This window comes from Camelus ferus, chromosome 31 (genome assembly GCF_009834535.1).
Source record: "Camelus ferus isolate YT-003-E chromosome 31, BCGSAC_Cfer_1.0, whole genome shotgun sequence".
Taxonomy (NCBI): Eukaryota; Metazoa; Chordata; class Mammalia; order Artiodactyla; family Camelidae; genus Camelus; species Camelus ferus.
In genome coordinates, this window is record NC_045726.1 from 13,548,341 (window position 1) to 13,566,644 (window position 18,304).

General features: G+C 44.7%; 1 protein-coding gene and 1 long non-coding RNA gene across 10 annotated transcripts in view; one reads left to right on the top strand and one right to left on the bottom strand.

Moving 5' to 3' along the window:
• The window catches only part of PEBP4 (phosphatidylethanolamine binding protein 4), a 228,156-nt gene that overhangs the window by 62,456 nt on the left and 147,396 nt on the right, over positions 1–18,304 (top strand). The window lies entirely within an intron of this gene.
• LOC116660800 lies at positions 971–10,217 on the bottom strand. The gene is made up of 3 exons (XR_004316439.1): positions 9,979–10,217; positions 4,246–4,514; positions 971–2,748 (listed from the first exon to the last, which is right to left on the bottom strand). It is a non-coding gene; the product is annotated as an uncharacterized LOC116660800 (long non-coding RNA).

Sequence of the window (18,304 nt, forward strand, 5' to 3'; positions counted from 1 at the left end):
GGCACTCACCGGGGCCCAGGGCTATGACAGCTGTGGTCAGCTGGGTGCCCACGGCACCCAGGCTGTGTGGGGAGAGACTGCAGCCCCTACATGAAGCAGCAAAGGGCTTGTCGCCTCCTCATCAGGGTCATGGGTGCACATGGGACACCTCGCCTCATGCCATGAAGTTACAGGGGACCCAGGATCTTGGGACAGTCTGTTAAGGAAGTGACGTGGGGCTTGGAGTCAGGAAGTAGGTTTTTGATAAAAATGGCACTACAGTGATACCACACTTGAGAGTGAGCTGTTCTTTCCAAGCTCACCTTCCAGATCATAGAACCGTGCCCACTGGCATACTCAAACTTCTCATTTGGGTCGTTGTGTATGGCAGTCTCTCTAAAATAGATTACATACAACCCTGCCTTCTTAAACATCAGATAAACATAGTTTAACCTCTGTTAAATGACTCCATGTCATCATCCATTCAGTGTGAACGGCGCTCTTGCTACCTATCAGAGTGTCTTGTCTGTGGCCGCAGGGGTTGCTGAGCCGTGTTCTAGCAGGGCTGTCAGTGGTTCCCCTATGGGCAGGTCCCGCCTAGCCCTGAGGGAGAGGTAGCCCTGATTATCAATCCTCTAGGACAGGGAGTTAGAACTCAGGAGCTGCCTCAGTCACCCTGCAGTATTTTCTCTTGTTTCTGACACCAAATGTGGGTTATTATCCACACCAGCAACCAGCTCTCCAGCTCTCCATCAACCTGGAGTCCTACAATTTAATGCAATTCTCACATCACTACCCAGACTTAGTATCAGACTCTGCAGGTTAAGGGCTTCAGATGCCCATCATGAGTATTGGTGCCAAGGGTACCCACCCTTCTCTCCGGCTTGGCTAAAGAATCAGGGTCCCCACTACAATCCCCCTCTTGGTTTCAGTAATTTGCGATGACAGCTCACAGAATTCAGGAAAAGTTTCTCTACTTTTATCAGTTTATTATAAAGGATACAATTCAATGGAAGGGATGCAGAGGGCACGGAATAGGGGTAGGGTAGGGGTTGCAGGGAGCTTCTGTGCCCTCTTCAGGAGTGCTACCCTCCCAGCACTTTGATCAGCCCACCAACTCAGAAGTTCTCCAAACCCCTTTGTTAAGGAGTTTTCATTATGAAGGCATGATTGATTAAATCATTGGCTGTCAGTGACTGACTCCATCTCCAGCCTCTCTCCCCTCCCTGGAGGTCCCAACCCACGCTAACCATGCCTTGGCCTTTCTGGGCCCAGTCCCCATCTGAAGCTACCTAGGAGCCACAGCCACCAGTCATCTCATTAGCACATAAAAGACACTCATCACTCTGGAGACTCCAAGGGTCTTAAGAGCTTTGTGCCAGAAACTGAGGACAAAAAGAAAATAGCTCTTATGTTACAGTTGTGTTGGACAGTGTAGAGAGTGGATGGATGGTACTGCAGATGACCTCAGCTAAAGGAAGGCAGGTGGGACCATGAGGGGGCACATCCCTCTCCAGGGGTGGCAAGCTGAAGATTACTGTGAGACACTCCCTCCAAGGGCATAGGCAACTCCAAGAGGGCAGAGAGTCGCTCAACTTCACAACTGAAGCCCAGAACCTAGGACTGCGCTGGCACGTGGCAGGTGCCTGATTGTGTAATTGACAAGCAGATAGCTGCTTTGCACCAGGTCACCTGGTTTCACGTTTTTCTCTTCATCAGTTTCCCTTTTGCTTTCCCCTAGTCTTCAGGGAGTCCGTGATGCATCGTTCTTCCCACAGTGGTACTAAGAACAAAAGCCTTGGTTCTGTGTCTGTGCTCTGCCCTTGCTGTTGACATGGGACGTGCCCAGGACGGGGGCTCAGAAAGGGGAGGAGAGATCTTGGGGAATGGGAGTCAGAACTGCTCGAAGTCCAGCTGCCCCAGCCAGTGTGGAGATTCTTTTTCTGGAGCCAGTTCTGCCTTTGGAATACAGGTTTTATTTTATTTTCATAAAGGCAGCTTTTTTTTTTTTTTAGATCACTCACAAGTGATCAGAGAAATTGGTAAGTCTATTTGTTTCTACACAAAACCACCCAACACTGCTAAAAATTATTTTTTAAATTTCTTTTCCTCCTGTCATCTGTTATTTGCTGCTGTCAGATGACTGGTCTCCTCATGTCCCTTCTGATCTGCAGCAGGATGGGAAAGCTGATAACCAGGCAGGTCAGGATTGTTTTTAAACCAAGAGTAAATAGGCTCAAAGTGAGGGCATGAGTCAAGGGCCTGAGTTTTCACCCTGTGACGTGCATGAGATGCCTCTGTATGTATTTTTCGGAGGTGGGGCGGTGGGGGTGGTCAGGAAAGCCAGCACAGGGGAGTCAGCTTGTGATCCTCGAGGTCTACAAAGACAGATGTGAGTTCAGAGTCCAGTTCTGTGTCCAGCTAGCCTCACTAGTTTCTCAACCTCTTAGCCTCACTATCCTCATCTGTGAATAAAATAATAGTATCTGCTTTGAGAGGATTAAAGGGGAAAATGGTCAAAGGAACCAATGAGAGCGCAGAGAGCTTTCCCACAGTAGGCAGGCCTCCTCCCCAGCAGATGTGCCGCCGCCGCCGTGTGCTGGACAGTTGAGGTCATAGGAGAGATGAACCTCCAGAGAGGCCGTTTGTATTGTCTCTCTCACATTTAGAGAGCCCGTTACATGTTTTGTGTTCTTTATCCTTGTCTCGTGATGGTCTGGTGGGGTTGGCACAACTGGTCCCATGATCTTCTCTCTGCCAATGAGAAAGCTGAAGCAAAGAGAAGTTAAGGATTTTGCCCCAGGTCACGTGGGCAGGTGGGGACGGAGCCCCAACCAGAAGCCTGCTCTCCCTGCTCCTGTTGTCCCAGGTCTCACCTCTTCGTGTTCTTGACCTCCTCACATGCCATGTGAGCTGATAAAACCTCCCTGGCCTTCCCTGCTGTCTCTCAGGATCCAAGGTGGTTCGGGATGCTGTCCCAGGACCCAGGTGCTTCAAAAGACGTAATGCCCGTGAAAGCTCTTTGAGAAGTAAAAGCACTATGCACGTGAATTCTGCCATTTTCCTGCAGTATTTTAATCCCTTTCTAGTAACACTGGGTAGGTGAGATGCCTGACACCCCTCTTCCCTCCCCATCCCTGCCCCTCCCTCTACCCCCATTACCCCCCAACCCCAGGGAAAAAGCAGAGAGTCTCGGGGCTCAGCATCAGGCCCTAAGCAGCCAGGTGCCCCCAGAAAGTCTTCCAAAGGAGAGAGCTAACAAGGGCATTTTTTTTAAAGCCGCCTGTAAAAGCAAGTCCTCTTCATGCCTGGGCTTTTCAGAATGAATGATTCTGAAAGCCCAGCTACCTCCTGTCAGCACTCTGGGCCCCTCACACAGGGACACAGGCTGAGTGAGCCCTGTTCTGTCTTCCCAGGGCCGAGGCTTCCCAGGGAGGAGCTGGCACGCACCCAAATTGTCTTGGGCTGGGGAAGTTCAAGGGCTGATGGCCGAGCGTCCGGCAGCCCTTGGCTCCATAGGTCTGTGTCCAGCTTGCTGAGGGCAGCTTTTCCCCTCCAGAGAGCAGGGCGTAATAAGAGCTAACTCTGCTAAGGTGCAGTCCCAACTTTTGTGTGTACGGTCATCCTTTGATCTTGCCAGCAGTGCTGTGAGGTGCTGTTAATATCGTCTCCACTTCCCAGAGGAGGAAGCAGGTGTGTAGCTGGCCCCAGCTGGTGAGCTTCAGAGTTGGCCTTCAGACCCATGTGATCTGGCTCTAGAGGCGGGGTATTAACCACCAGGCTTCACTGCTTGTCTAGGACAATGGGCTGTAATTCACCAAGCCATATTTCCTTGGAAACATGCATGGGAGGGACCAGCAAAGGGAGGCTGGGGTTCAGTTTCCCTGCCTTGTCTGGTTTCCATGGTGAGGCCCCTCCGACTCTGCCTTCCCCAGCTCCTCCCCTCTGGAGAGCACTGGAGCCTCCTCAGGGCTCAGCCCCTCAAAATCCACCCCTTTATTTATTACCCCGCAGGGATCTCCAGCCTGCCCTGCCCTTCGTCCTGGCTACTGTATTTCAACCACAAATTTTCTCTTACAAGCAGTGTCTCATCCATCCCAGACCCTCAAGAAAGGCTTAGTAGCCTCAGAGGAGAGAAAAAGGGGGCAAAGAGGAACTAATGGCACCCTAGGGGTCGGGTTCTGCTTCCTCCTGGGGAGGCAGAGTGCGAGGGAAACACATAGCTCCCTTGGGCAAAAACATCTACAGTTGTCTTTCCAAACTTACCCTAAACCAGGTGTTGGAGCACTTTGGCTGAGAGTCTTCCTATTAGACTGAGCTGTTTGGTGACTTGGGGGAGAGTTACCATTTTCTGAGACGGTGTCAGCTCAGGCTGCCATGACAAAGCACCATAGACTGGGTGGCTCCAACCAAGGAAATTTATTCTTACGGTTCTGGAGGCTGGGAAGTCCACGATCAAGGTGCTGGCCAATTCAGTTTCTGGTGAGACCTCTCTTCCTGCCTTTTCTTGCAGACAGCTGCCTTGTCTCCGTGTCCTTGCACAAAGAGGGAGAGGAGAGGGAGCAAGGTCTCTGGTATCTCTTCTTATAAGGGCACTAATCCCATCAGGAGAGCCCCACCTCCATGCCCTCACCTAACCCTCATCACCTCCCAAAGGCCCCACCACCGAATACCATCTTCAACGTGTGAATTTTGGGTGGACAGAAACATTCAGTCCATAGGAAATTAAAGATTAAGGGAAGAGCACATTCCAGGGATGGGTGCAAGAACTCAAGAGATCTGGACATGCTGAGTTAAGGTGTTATCTGACCTTCAGGGAGAGATGTTTGAGTTTTTGTATATAAGAGTTTGACGTTCAAAAGAGAGTCAAGACTGGAGATAGAAATGGCTTCTCCAAGCCACAGTTTTCTCAACTACAAAATGGGATGAATAATACCCATCTTATGAGATTGTTGTATGGTTTGAATAAGAAAAACAAGATACTTTGCGATGTTTTCATGCATTCTGAAACCAGAGAGCTCATTCTCAGTAGTTAAATGGCAGAGACAAGCCTGACTAAAACCATGACATAGACAATTTGTCTTTGGTACCTCCACCCTCCATGTATCATGTCCTTTCCGACATTTTTCCCCCCTTAGACACAACATCATCCTCTTTCTTCTCCACCCCGACCCGCATCTATGTCTGTTCTTCTCAAACACATCACATCCCAGTGTGGTGACTGATAGCAGCTTAAAATGTTTTCTGCCTCAAGGGACTTTGCATGCTAAGAGGCTGAACCAGTCTTAAATTTAGAGAGTAAAGAGAAAGAAAAGGAGAAGAAGGAAGAGGAGGAGGGAGAAAGGGACTGTGTTTTCTCAATTAGCAGAAAAGTACAGAATTTACTCAATATTAAGTTTTTTCCCCCATACTTTAAGTCTTTCTTAAATATTTTCTTTCCATTTTTCATCTCCATATCAATGTATACATTATGCTTCAATATATTTATGTAGCATGTATAATATGTGTTTTAATTATATTTAGTATGTTTGATCTTTGATTTAGCTATACAGTTTGTTTATACTTATCTGTATATAAAGATACCTATCATGTGCATATGGAGAGAGAGACAAAGAAACAGAACCATCATGTATTATGCAACAATATAAGTTCAGAACTACTGAGCTAAAGAAAAGAGACACTAATGGTGGGTTTTTAGGCATCGTGTATCAGGTCTGAGGCTTCTGACACCTCTGAAATTTTGTCCCATCATAAATTGTTACCTCCTAACCTTAGTGTAATGCTAGTTCTACCAATGAGCAAATTAGACTGGGAGAGTCTTAATAATTGCTGACGCTCAGCTTAAACAAGCACAGAGAAGCCAAGGACAGGTGGGGGAAATGAGACGTGAAATAGGTGATATGATTTTCTGTGGATCCAGAACTAGAAAAATCTTACTGGATGAAATGTCGGGGAAAATTAGTGTAGGAATACATCTGATTCAGCCCCAAGGAACCCATAGTGGGAGGTGTGGAAAGAAACTGATCATTTGGATATGAAGGAAGATCAGAGGAGACTCAACTTGGGCTGAGGGTACTTGGAACCCCAATAATATCCCCAGTGAACATCGCAGCCATCAGTTGAATAAGTCATTGGGGTGAGAATTCATAGATAAGCAGGAACTAAACTCCACCCTGGGGGAGGTATAGCTCAAGTGGTAGAGGGCATGCTTAGCATACACAAAGTCCTGGGTTCCCAGCACCTCCTCTAAAAACAAATCAGTAAATAAACTTAATTACCCTCCCCCCACCAAAAGAAACCAAAAATTAAAAAAAAAATTCAAAATTCCAAAAGCAGGGACAAAGTTCCTGATCACTAATGTGTGTTAGTCCTGACTTGTGCATTGCCCCAGCTCAGACCTTTATTACAGCAAGTTATGACAATGGTTTTGTAAACTCAGCTCCCTGTCTCTTCTCCTAGGATAGTGCATCTTTCTCCTCTGGGCACCCACATCACTCTACATTGTGAGGGCATTTATCTCACCCTATGTCAGGATGTGGTGTTTTAGAAACATGTCTCCTATCTGCAACTACATTACTAGCAACTTCAAGGGCGATATCTCACACCACACATCAGCCCTGCCTTAGGACAGAGGGAGCACCAGGTAGGCAGTAATTGGGAGCTCAGGCAAGTGGGCTGGCATGAAGAAATCTGCCCATGGGAAGTAGGGACCATGCCACTAGGCTGGGCTTAGGGCCTGGTCTCACCCCCTAGGAGGCAATCTCCCCAAAAAGGCAGAACCTCCATGAAGGAAAACTAGACGGTTTCTGAAATGGACCCTAGGATGAGCTTGTCAGCATATTGGACATAGCAGATGAAGGAATCAGTGAACCTGAAGATAGATCAATAGAAATTGTCTAAACACACATAAAGAGAGAGAAAAGAAGGGTAAGAGACAGAACAGGGCATCCAAGAATTGTGAGACGATAGGAAATGGACTAACACATATAGTTGGAGTCCCAGGAAGAGGAAAGAGAAAGAACAGGGCAGAATAAATATTTGAGGAGACAATGGCTAATAATTGTTTTTTAAGTAATGAAAAGGAGCAAACCATAGATCCAAGAAGCTGAGACAACCGTAATCAGGATTTTAAAAAACCCACACACCTAGATGTATCATGAACAAACTGCTGAAAACCAACGATAAAGAGAAATTCTGAAGACAACCAAAAAAAAAAAAAAAAAATGCTGACATGCCCCTCACCAAAGTATTTCTAAATACTCATGAAGGAAATATGTTCTTAGGGGACAGAGTTAGGGAGGACATGAGGGGGACAGATGTGTTAACCTTTCCCAGCATTTCTGTAGTTCTCTAGGTATTTAGAATCTCTCTTTTATATTATATCAAGGAATTTCTGTCACCTCAATTTCATTTAATGTAGGATACCACTAAGTTCTGACGTCAGCAAACAGATGATCCAGATAACTTTGGATCTAAAATCTGTATTGATCAATCTGGCCCAATCTAAGATTACCTCCTTTTTTCTCTGATATAGTACCTTATCATATATTCCCAAATATATTTCTCAGATTTCTGCTGATAAATATAAGAAAACAAATGACAGTTATTTTGGTGTGGAGGTCTGCTGTTTCAGAATCAGTATGTCAGTCTTTGTACTTCTCCTTGGGGCATGCTGAAATGTGACGCTAAAATTGGTTGGGAGCAATGAAGGTGGTCGGCTTGGGCATCAAAAACAGGTATTCTCTTGCAAGGCAAGATCAGCCTTATCAGACAGGGAGAAGGGGCAGCTTCTGCTAGAAAGGGAGGCACCGTGTGGTATGATGTTCAGCCGTCTGAGTCACGCAGTTTACAAGATCCTAGTCTTTCCCAGTCAATGCTCTGTCCCATAAGAGACCTGAATTTAACTTAGGCTGTAATTCAGCAACCTGCGAGGTCAGATTCCATTTCTGATTCCAGTTTTGTTGGCCCTGAAGCTACAAGCTACTTAAAGATATCCCACCTTTCGCTGATACAGCATTCTGGTGTGTGTGTATTTTTTTCTTCCCTCAAAGGTTCTTTCAGGATAGTCATAAATGTACCCTGGTCCTCCAGTTGTACCTTGAGTCATAAATTAATTCCCAAGTTTGTTATTTTTTTCCTTTAATCTTTCCACTTCAGGCAGAAGAAACCATCTTACTCCACGGTCTTTATATTAATCATTCCCAACATGATAATCCCCTATCATGCAACTCCACCAGTCAAGCTCTTATCTCTAACAGGCCCTTCATTCAAAACAACCACGTTTGATGGTAAAGAATCTTTTGCTACTGTATATATCATGGGCCACCAATGTCACATTTTATAATGGTAACCTGTTCCCCCATCTTCATCCCTGATTTTTTTTTTCATCTCTGATTTTAAGCAATTTTATGTCATATGCTTTGGTGTAATTTTCTTCATGTTTCTTTTACTGGATGTTTCTTTTACTGGGCTTCTTGGATCTGTGAGTTTACAGTTTGCATTAAATTTGGAAAATTTTCAACTATTATTTTTTCTAGTATTTTTTTCTGCCTCTCTCTTGACTTCAGGGACTCCAGTTATATTTATATTTAGCTACCTGAAGATGTTCCGTAGCTAACTAATGTGCCATTCTGGGTTTTTCACCCTGTTTTGTTTTGTCTCTGTTTTTCATTTTGGATAGTTTCTACTGCTGTGTCTTCAAGCTTGCTAATATGTTATTCTGTGTGGCTAATCATCTGTTAATCCCATTCAGTATATTTTTCATTTCAGACATTGCATCATTTTTTAGCTCTTCATATTCAATTTGGAGTTTACAAAAATATATTCTATCTCTCTTGGGGTATTTAAGCAACCCTACCTTCTTGAACATATGGAATATAGTTTTAATAACTGTTTTAATGTCTGTGTCTACTACTTCCATCATCTGTGTCATTTCTGGCACAGATGATTGGTTTTTGTCCTCATTTTGCCTCTTTGCATACCTGGTAATTTTTTTAGGTGCTAGACATTGTAAATTTTTACTTTGTTGGGTGTGAGATATTTTTACATTCTTAGAAATATTCTTGAGTATTTCTGGGATATAGTTAGGTGCACTGAAAACAGACTGATCCTTTTGAGGCTTGCTTTTAAGCAACCCGTGTTAGTGGGGGACCAGAGCAGCCTTTTTCTATGGTTAATTTCACCCCACTGCTGAATAGTCTACTGCCCCATGAATTGGAAGGCTATTTTTTTTAATCATGCTAGTGGGAATGCAAACTGTTCTTAGCCCTATGTGAGCCCAGAAGATAGTCCCCTCTGTTCTTCTGGGAGTTCTTTCCCTGGTCTTACATAGTTTCCTCACGTGCAAGTGCTGATCAGTACTCAACTGAAGAGTCAAGGAGGACTCTGTAACTAGAAGTCTCTCTCTGCATATCTCTCTCCCTGCCCTGTAAATTCTGGGCACCTTGACCTCCTTGGACCTCCAGCTCTATCTCCTCAACTCAGAATGACTGTCAGGCTCCACCTGACTTTCCCCCTTCCCTGCAGTGCAGCCTGGAAACTCAGAAACTCTGTTCAGGCCATAAGCTGGGGTAATCATATGACTTTCTATTTGTTTCCCTTCTCTCACTGATCACTGTCCTGTCCTGTCTGATGTTCAGAGTCCAAAAACCACTGTTTCACATATTTTGTCCAGCTTTGTAGTTGTCTCAGTGTAAGGCTAAGTCTGGTCCCTGTTACTACATCTCGGTTGGAAGCAGAAGACTTTTACCTGTCTTCAAGCTGGACCAGGCAGCTGACCAACCCCAGATATGAGGGTCATCCTCTTCTAGTTCCAAAACACTATGTCAATCAGGGTTTAGTTATGGAAAACTGAAACCACACTCAAGCTCTCTTAAGCAGAAAAGTACTTACTACAGGAAATTGGGTGCTTACAAAATTGTTAGATGGTCTGAGGAATGGGCTCTACTTTCAGCCTCCAAGAATGACTCCCCCAAGAATAAAACCACCAAGCTGGCTTACCAGAGGAGCTGCTTTTTCTGCCCCAGTGACAAAGCTGGGGAATCAGGAAGCTGACATCAAAACACACCACAGCCACTTCACCCAGGGGTCAGGGAGCAGCCTCCACCTCTGAAGAGTTGTTTAGCTCCAGTGAAGTCAGTGACTAGACTTGAGAACAATGAGTCTGGGAGGTCTCTGTTGCTGCATCTCTCTCCTCATGGAGCTGCCACCCAAGACTGGAATTTTGCTGCAGAGAAACCCAAAAGTCTCCACCAGTGCATCAGCCCAGGAAGTAGGAGACAGCCTGTGCCTCACCTTGTTGTGTGAGTGTGTCTCATTGGTAGAATCAAATTTGCATCCAGAACCCCAACTGCAAGGGAGTCTGGGAAATGTAGTTTTTTGCTTCCAGCCTCTGTAGTTGAGGATGGTACTCTTGCAGGAGGTTGCAGAAGATGCCGTGTGACAGTCACCATGTGGTAAAGAAAAGCCTGGTTCAGGAATGGGACGAATGCGGGATATTGAATCAGAACTTTGATTTATCAGGACAAAATTGGATTCCTTTTTCACTTTGTGTCCTGTTCTGAGTTTCCTCATATGGAGTTTGTAATCTGGTACATCCTCACTGTGGTGATGAGGGAGTCTCTGTGTTAAAGAGAGTAGGACTCTTGCTGACTATGAGGAGATGTCCCAGAGACGGAGGAGGGCTGTGGGCCCAGCGCCTCCACCATGGGGTGGTCCCTAAGTCCTCAGCTGGTGATAGCCCCAAGCAGGGACCAGCATATACAGCCACATCCATCAGCCAAAGGAGTTAAGGTGACACTTTCACTGATAACTTCCTGTCTCATCTTCAAGCAGTGACATTGGGAGTTAGCAACCTGATATAAGTACCAGGCTTGACTGAAAGGGATTGGAAAGGAAGAAAAGTAAACTGCGAGGCAGGAAGCAAACACAGCAAGTATTTTATTGCCGGTATGGGTATGCTCTGTTGTACAGAGCAGAGCCCTTATCCAGGCCTCATCAATAGTCTGAAGGCCCTGGATAGGCCGTGGGAAGCCACAAACCCCCTAAAGTATTTGCAAATTTACTTCTTCAAAGTGTTTTCTGGAGTCCATACATTTTTTAAGTTGTCTTTAGGGCTCTGTGATTTTGAACAGTTAAGAATGCCCTGAGGTGTGGGCTCTAGTTTCTCCTCCAAGAATAAATTCTTTTTTTTTTGTTTTTGTTTAGCCTTTGGAAAGCAAACAGTCCCAGTGGTTTTTGAAACTATCTTTTCACTAATGTCACAATACTATATTATCATGCCCATTTTCAAGCTATGAAAACTGAAGCCCAAGAAATTTGAATTTGTTCTAATTGTAAATTAAATTGGCACCTGAGCCATCACTTAGCCTGAAATCTTCTGAGTTCCTCGGTCTTCACTTAATCCATTGAATCATGCTACCTGCCAGCATACAGTCTCTAATTTGATCACCCACTGCCTGTCAAGACCAACTTTAGAAGCAGAACACAGGCTTCCTGTCCTGTGTTTTGCTTACAGTTAAGTCAGGGTAAGCAAAAGGGTCACCTTTATATGCTGAGGACATGCAATGGAAGGGGAGACTAGGATGAGTAGCCAGAGTCAAGGAAGCTTCTTGGGAGAGATGAGCCTTTAAGCCGCTTCATGTTTACTTGGTACCATCATGTAGAAGAAGAAAGGGCAGAATATTCAAGCTGAAGGCATGGAGCAAAGCTCGGGGGCTGAAGAGATAGAAAGAAACTACTTTCTTAAGCACCTACTCTATACGGGAATCACATCTAATCACAGTCTTAAGAGGCTGAGATGTTATTATCTTCAGTTCATTTATTGGGAAACTGGCTTAGAGAGGTAAGAAGCTTGTCCAAATTAATACATTTGTGAATGAACCATGATAAGGATCAATCAAAACACCTGCCTGAAATGGAGGGGGGGAAAAAAACATATAAAACTTCAGAAACTTAATCCGGGAAGTATAGACCTGCTTACATGTACCTATTTTATTCTTGTTAATATTCCTGCCACTCTTTGGTAAACCATTACCTCCTAAATTTTGGGATTTGAAGTTGATATTTCATTGCTATAGTCATAGTGATAGTAAAGATAATATGAGAAACATCTGCATTAAAATATAACCTGTGACCCTTAACGTTATACCATACATGTAATTAATTCAAAATGGATCAAAGACCTAAACATAAGAGCCAAAACTATAAAACTCTTAGAAGAAAACAGGGGAAAAGCTGGATTTTGGCAATGATTTCTTGGATATGACACCACCCATAACACAGGCAACTAAAGGAAAAAAAATAGATAAATTTGACCAAATCAAAAAATTTTAATTGTCAGATATAATCAACAAAGTAAAAGGGCAACTAAAGAATGAGAAAATATTTGCAAATCATATATCTGTTGAGGGATTAATATGCAGAATGTGTAAAGAAATCTTACAACTTAACAACAACAATCCAATTTTAAAAAATGAGAAAAGGACTTGAATGTACATTTTCCCAAAGATATGCAAATGGGCAACAAGAACATGAAAAGAAGCTCAATGTCACTAATCATTAGGTAAATGTAAATGAGAACCACAATAAAATGCCACTACATACCTACTAGGATAGCTTCTATTTTTTTAAAAAAAGGAAAAGAGAAGAAAATAACAAGTGTTGGCAAAGATGTGAAGAAATTGAAACCTTTGTGCATTGTTGGTGAGAAGGTAAAATGGTGTAGCTTCTATAGAAAACAGCATGGTGGTTCCTCAAAAAATTAAAAATAGAATTATTATATGATCCAGCAATTCTGCTTCTAAGTAACTATCCAGAAGAACTAAAAGCAGTATATTGAAGAGATATTTGTACATCCAATTTGGCTATGTTATTCAAAATAGCCAAAAGGTAGAAACGACCCAAGTGTCCATTGACAGCTGAATGGGTAAACAAAATGTGGTATTATCCATAAAATGGAATACTATTCAGGCTTAAAATGGAAGGAAATTCTGACACATGAGATAACATGGATGAACCTTGAGGACACTATGCTAAGTGAAATAAGCCAGTCACAAAGAGACAAGTACTGTAGAATTCCATTTGTGTGAGGTACCTAGAGTAGTCAAATTCATAGAGACAGAAAGTAGAATGGTGGTTGCCAGGGGCTGGGTGATGGGAGAACAAGGAGTTGTTTAATAGGCATGGAATTTCAGTTTTGCAAAATGAAAAGAGTTCTGAAGATTGGTGGCACAATGAACTGCACAGTGGTAGAGCACATGCTTAGCATGCACAATGTCCCAGGTTCAATCCCCAGTACCTCCATTAAAAATAAATAAATAGATAGATAGATAGATAAACCTAATTACCTCCCTCCCCCACTACAAAAAAATTAAAAATTAAAAAAAAAAGTTAAGATGGTAATTTTTATCTAAGGTGTGTTTTACCACAATTTAAAAAATTTATAACCAATACATGTCATTTAAAAATAATTCAGAAAATATGTTCCTTGGAAAATTATTTTAATTGTTTTAGCATCCAGTAGGCTGACTACTTAATTTTCATTTTTCCTAAGTTGATTTAATTAAGTATGGCTCTTAGTCCCTCTAACTTTCTCCTTTCTCTGTTTCCTAAGATATGGAGGAGTCTGTGGGGTATGGTGGAAAGATGGTGGAGCAGTGCTCAGAGAACCACTTGTAATCCCGGCCTTGCTCCTGCTTGGCTGTGTGAGGCAGGTCCACCTAACTGGGACTTTACTAAGGGCCTTAGTTATCTCCCAGAATCTTCCCTCTAAATGACTCTAACATTTGCCTCCATAGCCCTGAACTCTGCATAAGGAACATCCCACAATGTGCTAGAGGCGTTGCCATGCCTAACCATATTGCCATCCCCCTACCCAGACTCCTCGTTCCCCAGATAGCTTTGCCCTCTGGGCAGTAACTGGTTTGGGCCAGACCAAGAGACTGTATGAGTATTTCATTCATTTGCCACCTGGGTTTCATTGGAGGGAGGTGAGGATGTGGGAGAAAGCAGGTGGGGTGTCGTGGAATGCAGGAGGAGTCAGGTTCCATCCCTCTCACCCAGCCTTCTGCCCTGGCTTCCTTCGCACAGTCTAGTGTGAACCGCTTATGCTTTGTTTGTCTCAGCTGCCTTGTAAGTACTCATTCATTCCTCCATTAGGCGAGTGCATACTGAATACATACAAAAGAGAACTTACCCTATTTGAACATCTGGTTGTGTCAAGCTCTTTATATACTGTATCCCATTTAATATGATGGGTAGATTTTGAGGATGAACTTTACTCCCAGGACACCAGTGAGGAAGCTGTGGCTCAAGTAGGCAAAATAACTTGCCTAAGATGAAGAATGCTTGTCAGTAAGTGGTGGAATCAGAATTCAAACCCATGTTAATCTTAATTCTAAATTCCACCATTCCCGCCACCCTGCATTGTATCCTGCCATCTGCCAGGCAGTCTCCACACACGAGTGGTGTCTAGGCACCCAGTGTCCAGGGGATGATGCCCTGTGAGGTGGCAAGTGGAACCACAAAGGTGTGCCCACGGTGTCCCAAAGCACAGAGGAGGGGAGCAGGGAGTTGGAAGGATGGGACTAAAGGTGCCTTTCCCATGTGAGGATTGGGGAATGGTCCAGATTACTTCTTGGGGTCTTTTCCAGCTCTGAGATTTGTGACTCTGTGTCTGGAGGATGCTCACGGTCTAGAGGATGGCCACCCAAAGTGCAGCCGGCGGACTGGCAGCATCAGCATCCCCTGGCAGCTTGTTAGAAATTCAGTCTCAGGCCTCATCCATGCCAACTGAATCAGCATCACATCCTAGCAAAATTCCCAGACTCTCGAGCGCCCACTCCAGCAGCTTCTCTGCTGGATGTGCCCTGGCCCTTCAGCCTCTGGGTACTTAGCGCTCAGTCCTTGCCGAGTTCCTAGGTCAGGAGGCTACCTCTTCTCCATCGTCATCTACTTCCGGGGCCTTCTGTCTCCCTGCCTGCTGAGGGTGGTGAGTGTGGGCTCACATCTCCCCACTCTTCCCGAGGAGCCCAAGGTCTTCCAGGTAACATCTGGTAGTGCTCAGTCGCTTGCTCGGAGACCTCAATATTGCTTGGCTCAACCAAAAATAAATTGGAAAAGAAAATTGAACATTGCATCAATTTGGAGCAAGTTTATAAATTCTGCAGCTAAGCAATACCAATAGAAAATGATAGATCGCTGCAGAGCAGGGCGTCCCTGCCGTGATGTATAGTCACATTAGCTGAAATACCGTATTACATGATTCTGCTTTATTACCAGTGTTGGTGGCAGACAGAAAAACAGATTACACCTGAGTTCAAATCGATAGGAACTTTATTTACTGGCCTTTTAAAAACATATTTCTGCACTTTATAAAAACATACGGTAGATGCTATTGATAGAGCTTGTCTGCTTGTTAAAAAGCAATTTGCCCAAAACGAGGCTTTTAAGCTGTAATTTACGGCATTACCTTTTACCTTCTTTTTTCAGGGTTCTGTTTGCCTGGCTGTGCTTTGACGACTTCCTTAGACTTCTCTTGCCTTTAATTTTCTCTCCTACTTATCTCCCTAAACTCCGAGCTCCCCAGGGCCTCAGAGCAGGAAGGAGAAAGGAGCAGTCTTCTCTCAATGGAGGCTGAGGTGTGTCCCCAAAGCCCACCCTCAGCCCCCTTCTGTTGTTCTGATTTTCAAGGAGGCTTCTGTGGGTTCAGATGGCCCGGCCTCCCCCTTTTGCTGTTTCTCCCTCCCATGAGCCCTGCCTTCTTTCCTCTGCTCCCTCTGAGAAAGGCATATCTCTCCCCCAAGCTCTGATTTCAATCACCCTGTGTGGTAGGAGTATTACTTCCATGTTATAGCTGTGTAAAGTCAGGTTCAGAGAGCTCAAACCCCAGGTCTCCTGACTCCAAGTCAAATCAAGTCATTGTTGAGGCTGGAAGATGTGCGTGGCAGTAAGCAGGTGCTAAGGGAATGCACAAGGCGGCTAATGCATGAGTTGGGCTATCCAAGAGACAGGGACCCAAGTGGGGAGACAAAACAAAGGTGCAGGCAGACCTCAGAAATACTGCAGGTTCACTTCCAAACCACTGCAGTGAAGTGAGTATCACAGTGAAGTGAGTCACACAGTTGTTTTGGTTTCCCAGGGCGTATGAAAGTTACATTTATACTATGCCGCAGTCTAGTGAGTATGCAATAGTATTATGTCTAAAAAAAAAAGGTGCATACCTTAATTTAAAAATACTTTATTGCTAAAAAATGCTAACCATCATTGAGTGCTGTGGTCTTTTTTTAAACATTTTTTGTTGAAGTATAGTTGATTTACAATGTTGTCTTAGTTTCTGGTGTGCAGTAAAGTGATTCAGTTATATATATACATATATATTCTTTTTCATAGTCTTTCCCATTAGGGTTTATTACAGGATATTGAATATAGTTCCCTGTGCTATACAGTAGGTCCTTGTTGTTTGTGTATTTTATATACAGTAGTTTGTATCTGCTAATCCCAAACTCATAATTTATCACTCTCCCACCCTCTTACCCCTTTGGTAACTATAAGTCTGTTTTCTATGTCTGTGGGTATGTTTTGTAAATAATTTCATTTGTATCATATTTCATATTCTACATAGAAGCAATATCATATGATATTTGTCTTTCTCTTTATGACTTCACTTAGTATGATAAATTGTAATCTTTTTGCTGGTGGAGGGTTTGAAATATTTTGAGAATTATCAGAATGTGACCGGGAGACACAAAGTGAGCAAATGTTGTTGGAAAATGGCACCAACAGAGTTGCTCAACACAGGGTTGCCATAGATCTTCAATTTGTAAAAAGCGCAACATCTGCAAAGCACAATAAAGTAAATCGCAGTAAAACTGGGTTCCCCTGTACTGTTCGATAAATGACGGGAGGGACTTACCAATGGTTGAATTGAATAGCGACTGCTGCTTGTGGAAGTTTAAGGAAGAACAGGACGGGCAGGCAGAAGTCAGGGAAGCTTCCTGGAGGAGTGAGGACTTGAGCTTAGCCTTGAGGGATGGCTGGAGTTGGCCGGGGTCAGCTAGGGGAGGGGAGAGACGGAAGTGCTTCCGGCAGAAGGATGGAAGTGATAGGATGTATGGCCAGCAAAGTGAAGCCCAGCACGTCCCTGAAGTGAGAGGAGTGAGAAATTAGCTTGATGGGCACAAAGGGCATGGCGGTGGTGGCCCCTGACTCCTGGTGGAGGGTCGAGAGTATGTGGGGACGGCAAAAGGGAGGCGTTGTGGGTTCCTGGGCACAAGAATGGCACGGAAATGATGGTTTAGGGAGATTTATGCCACAGTGATGCGTGAGACCCTGGTTGGAAATGTGGGGACTCGGAGAAAGTGCCTGCAGCTGTGCCAGTGGCCCCACTCAAGCCGGCATAGCCCCGTTGAGAAGGGTGCCAGGTGGGCCAGCTGGAGGTGGGCAGAGCCGGGCGGCCATCTCCGTGACAGGCCCCAGCCTTGGAGCAGGGGGCCGAGACCCATGGTTCTTCCATAGCTCGTTTTTTAAGATGAATTGCGTGGAATGTATTGCATGGGAAAGACAATTAAATGTAAAGAAGTAGAAAGCAATTAAACGTAGAGCACTCACTCCCCTTTTACTGTTGTCATCATCATCATCATTATTACATGCTGTGAGTTAGCAGGCATGTATGGGTCAGAGTGAAAATGAGCCTCCCACTCGGCTCTCCACCTCTGAAGAACCACTGTTACCCATCCGTGTGTGCGTGCGTCCTCCAGGGATATTTTACAGGTGTTTTTATTGCTTTAAGAAAATCAAGTATAAAGGGTTGTAGTCAGAGAACATCATAAAACTTCACTTGGTAAAATATTATAAAACTACAGGAGGGGTCTCCTTAGGGCCCAGCAACTTGGGAGGATAAAAACATAAAGAAGTACATGTCACATGGAGTAAAATAAGGAAAGACAGGTAACAGACTAACAGTCCCCCAGCTTCACTCTCCCTGACTTGAGCAGCACCCTCTATGGGGAGATCCCTGCACTCCTCCAGCCCCTCCACCTCCCCCACAAGACCCCTGCCCCTGCAGGCAGACAGCGCTGCTAACTGCACTCTCCACCATGCACCTCTGCCCTGCCTGGGGAGCGCCCTAGTCTGCTGCAGTGTGCCCAGTGCTGCGGCTCTGACCCTGGGCCTACCCCTCCCCGCCCATCTCAGATCCCTGTCACCATCCCTGTTGCTCCCCTGTGAGGAGTGGGGGATTTGAGCATCTAAGACCAGAGTGGTCCAAGCTGCTACCCAGCCACTGCCCTGGGGCAGGCAGGCTGTTTGGGGGCGACAGCCTCACCCA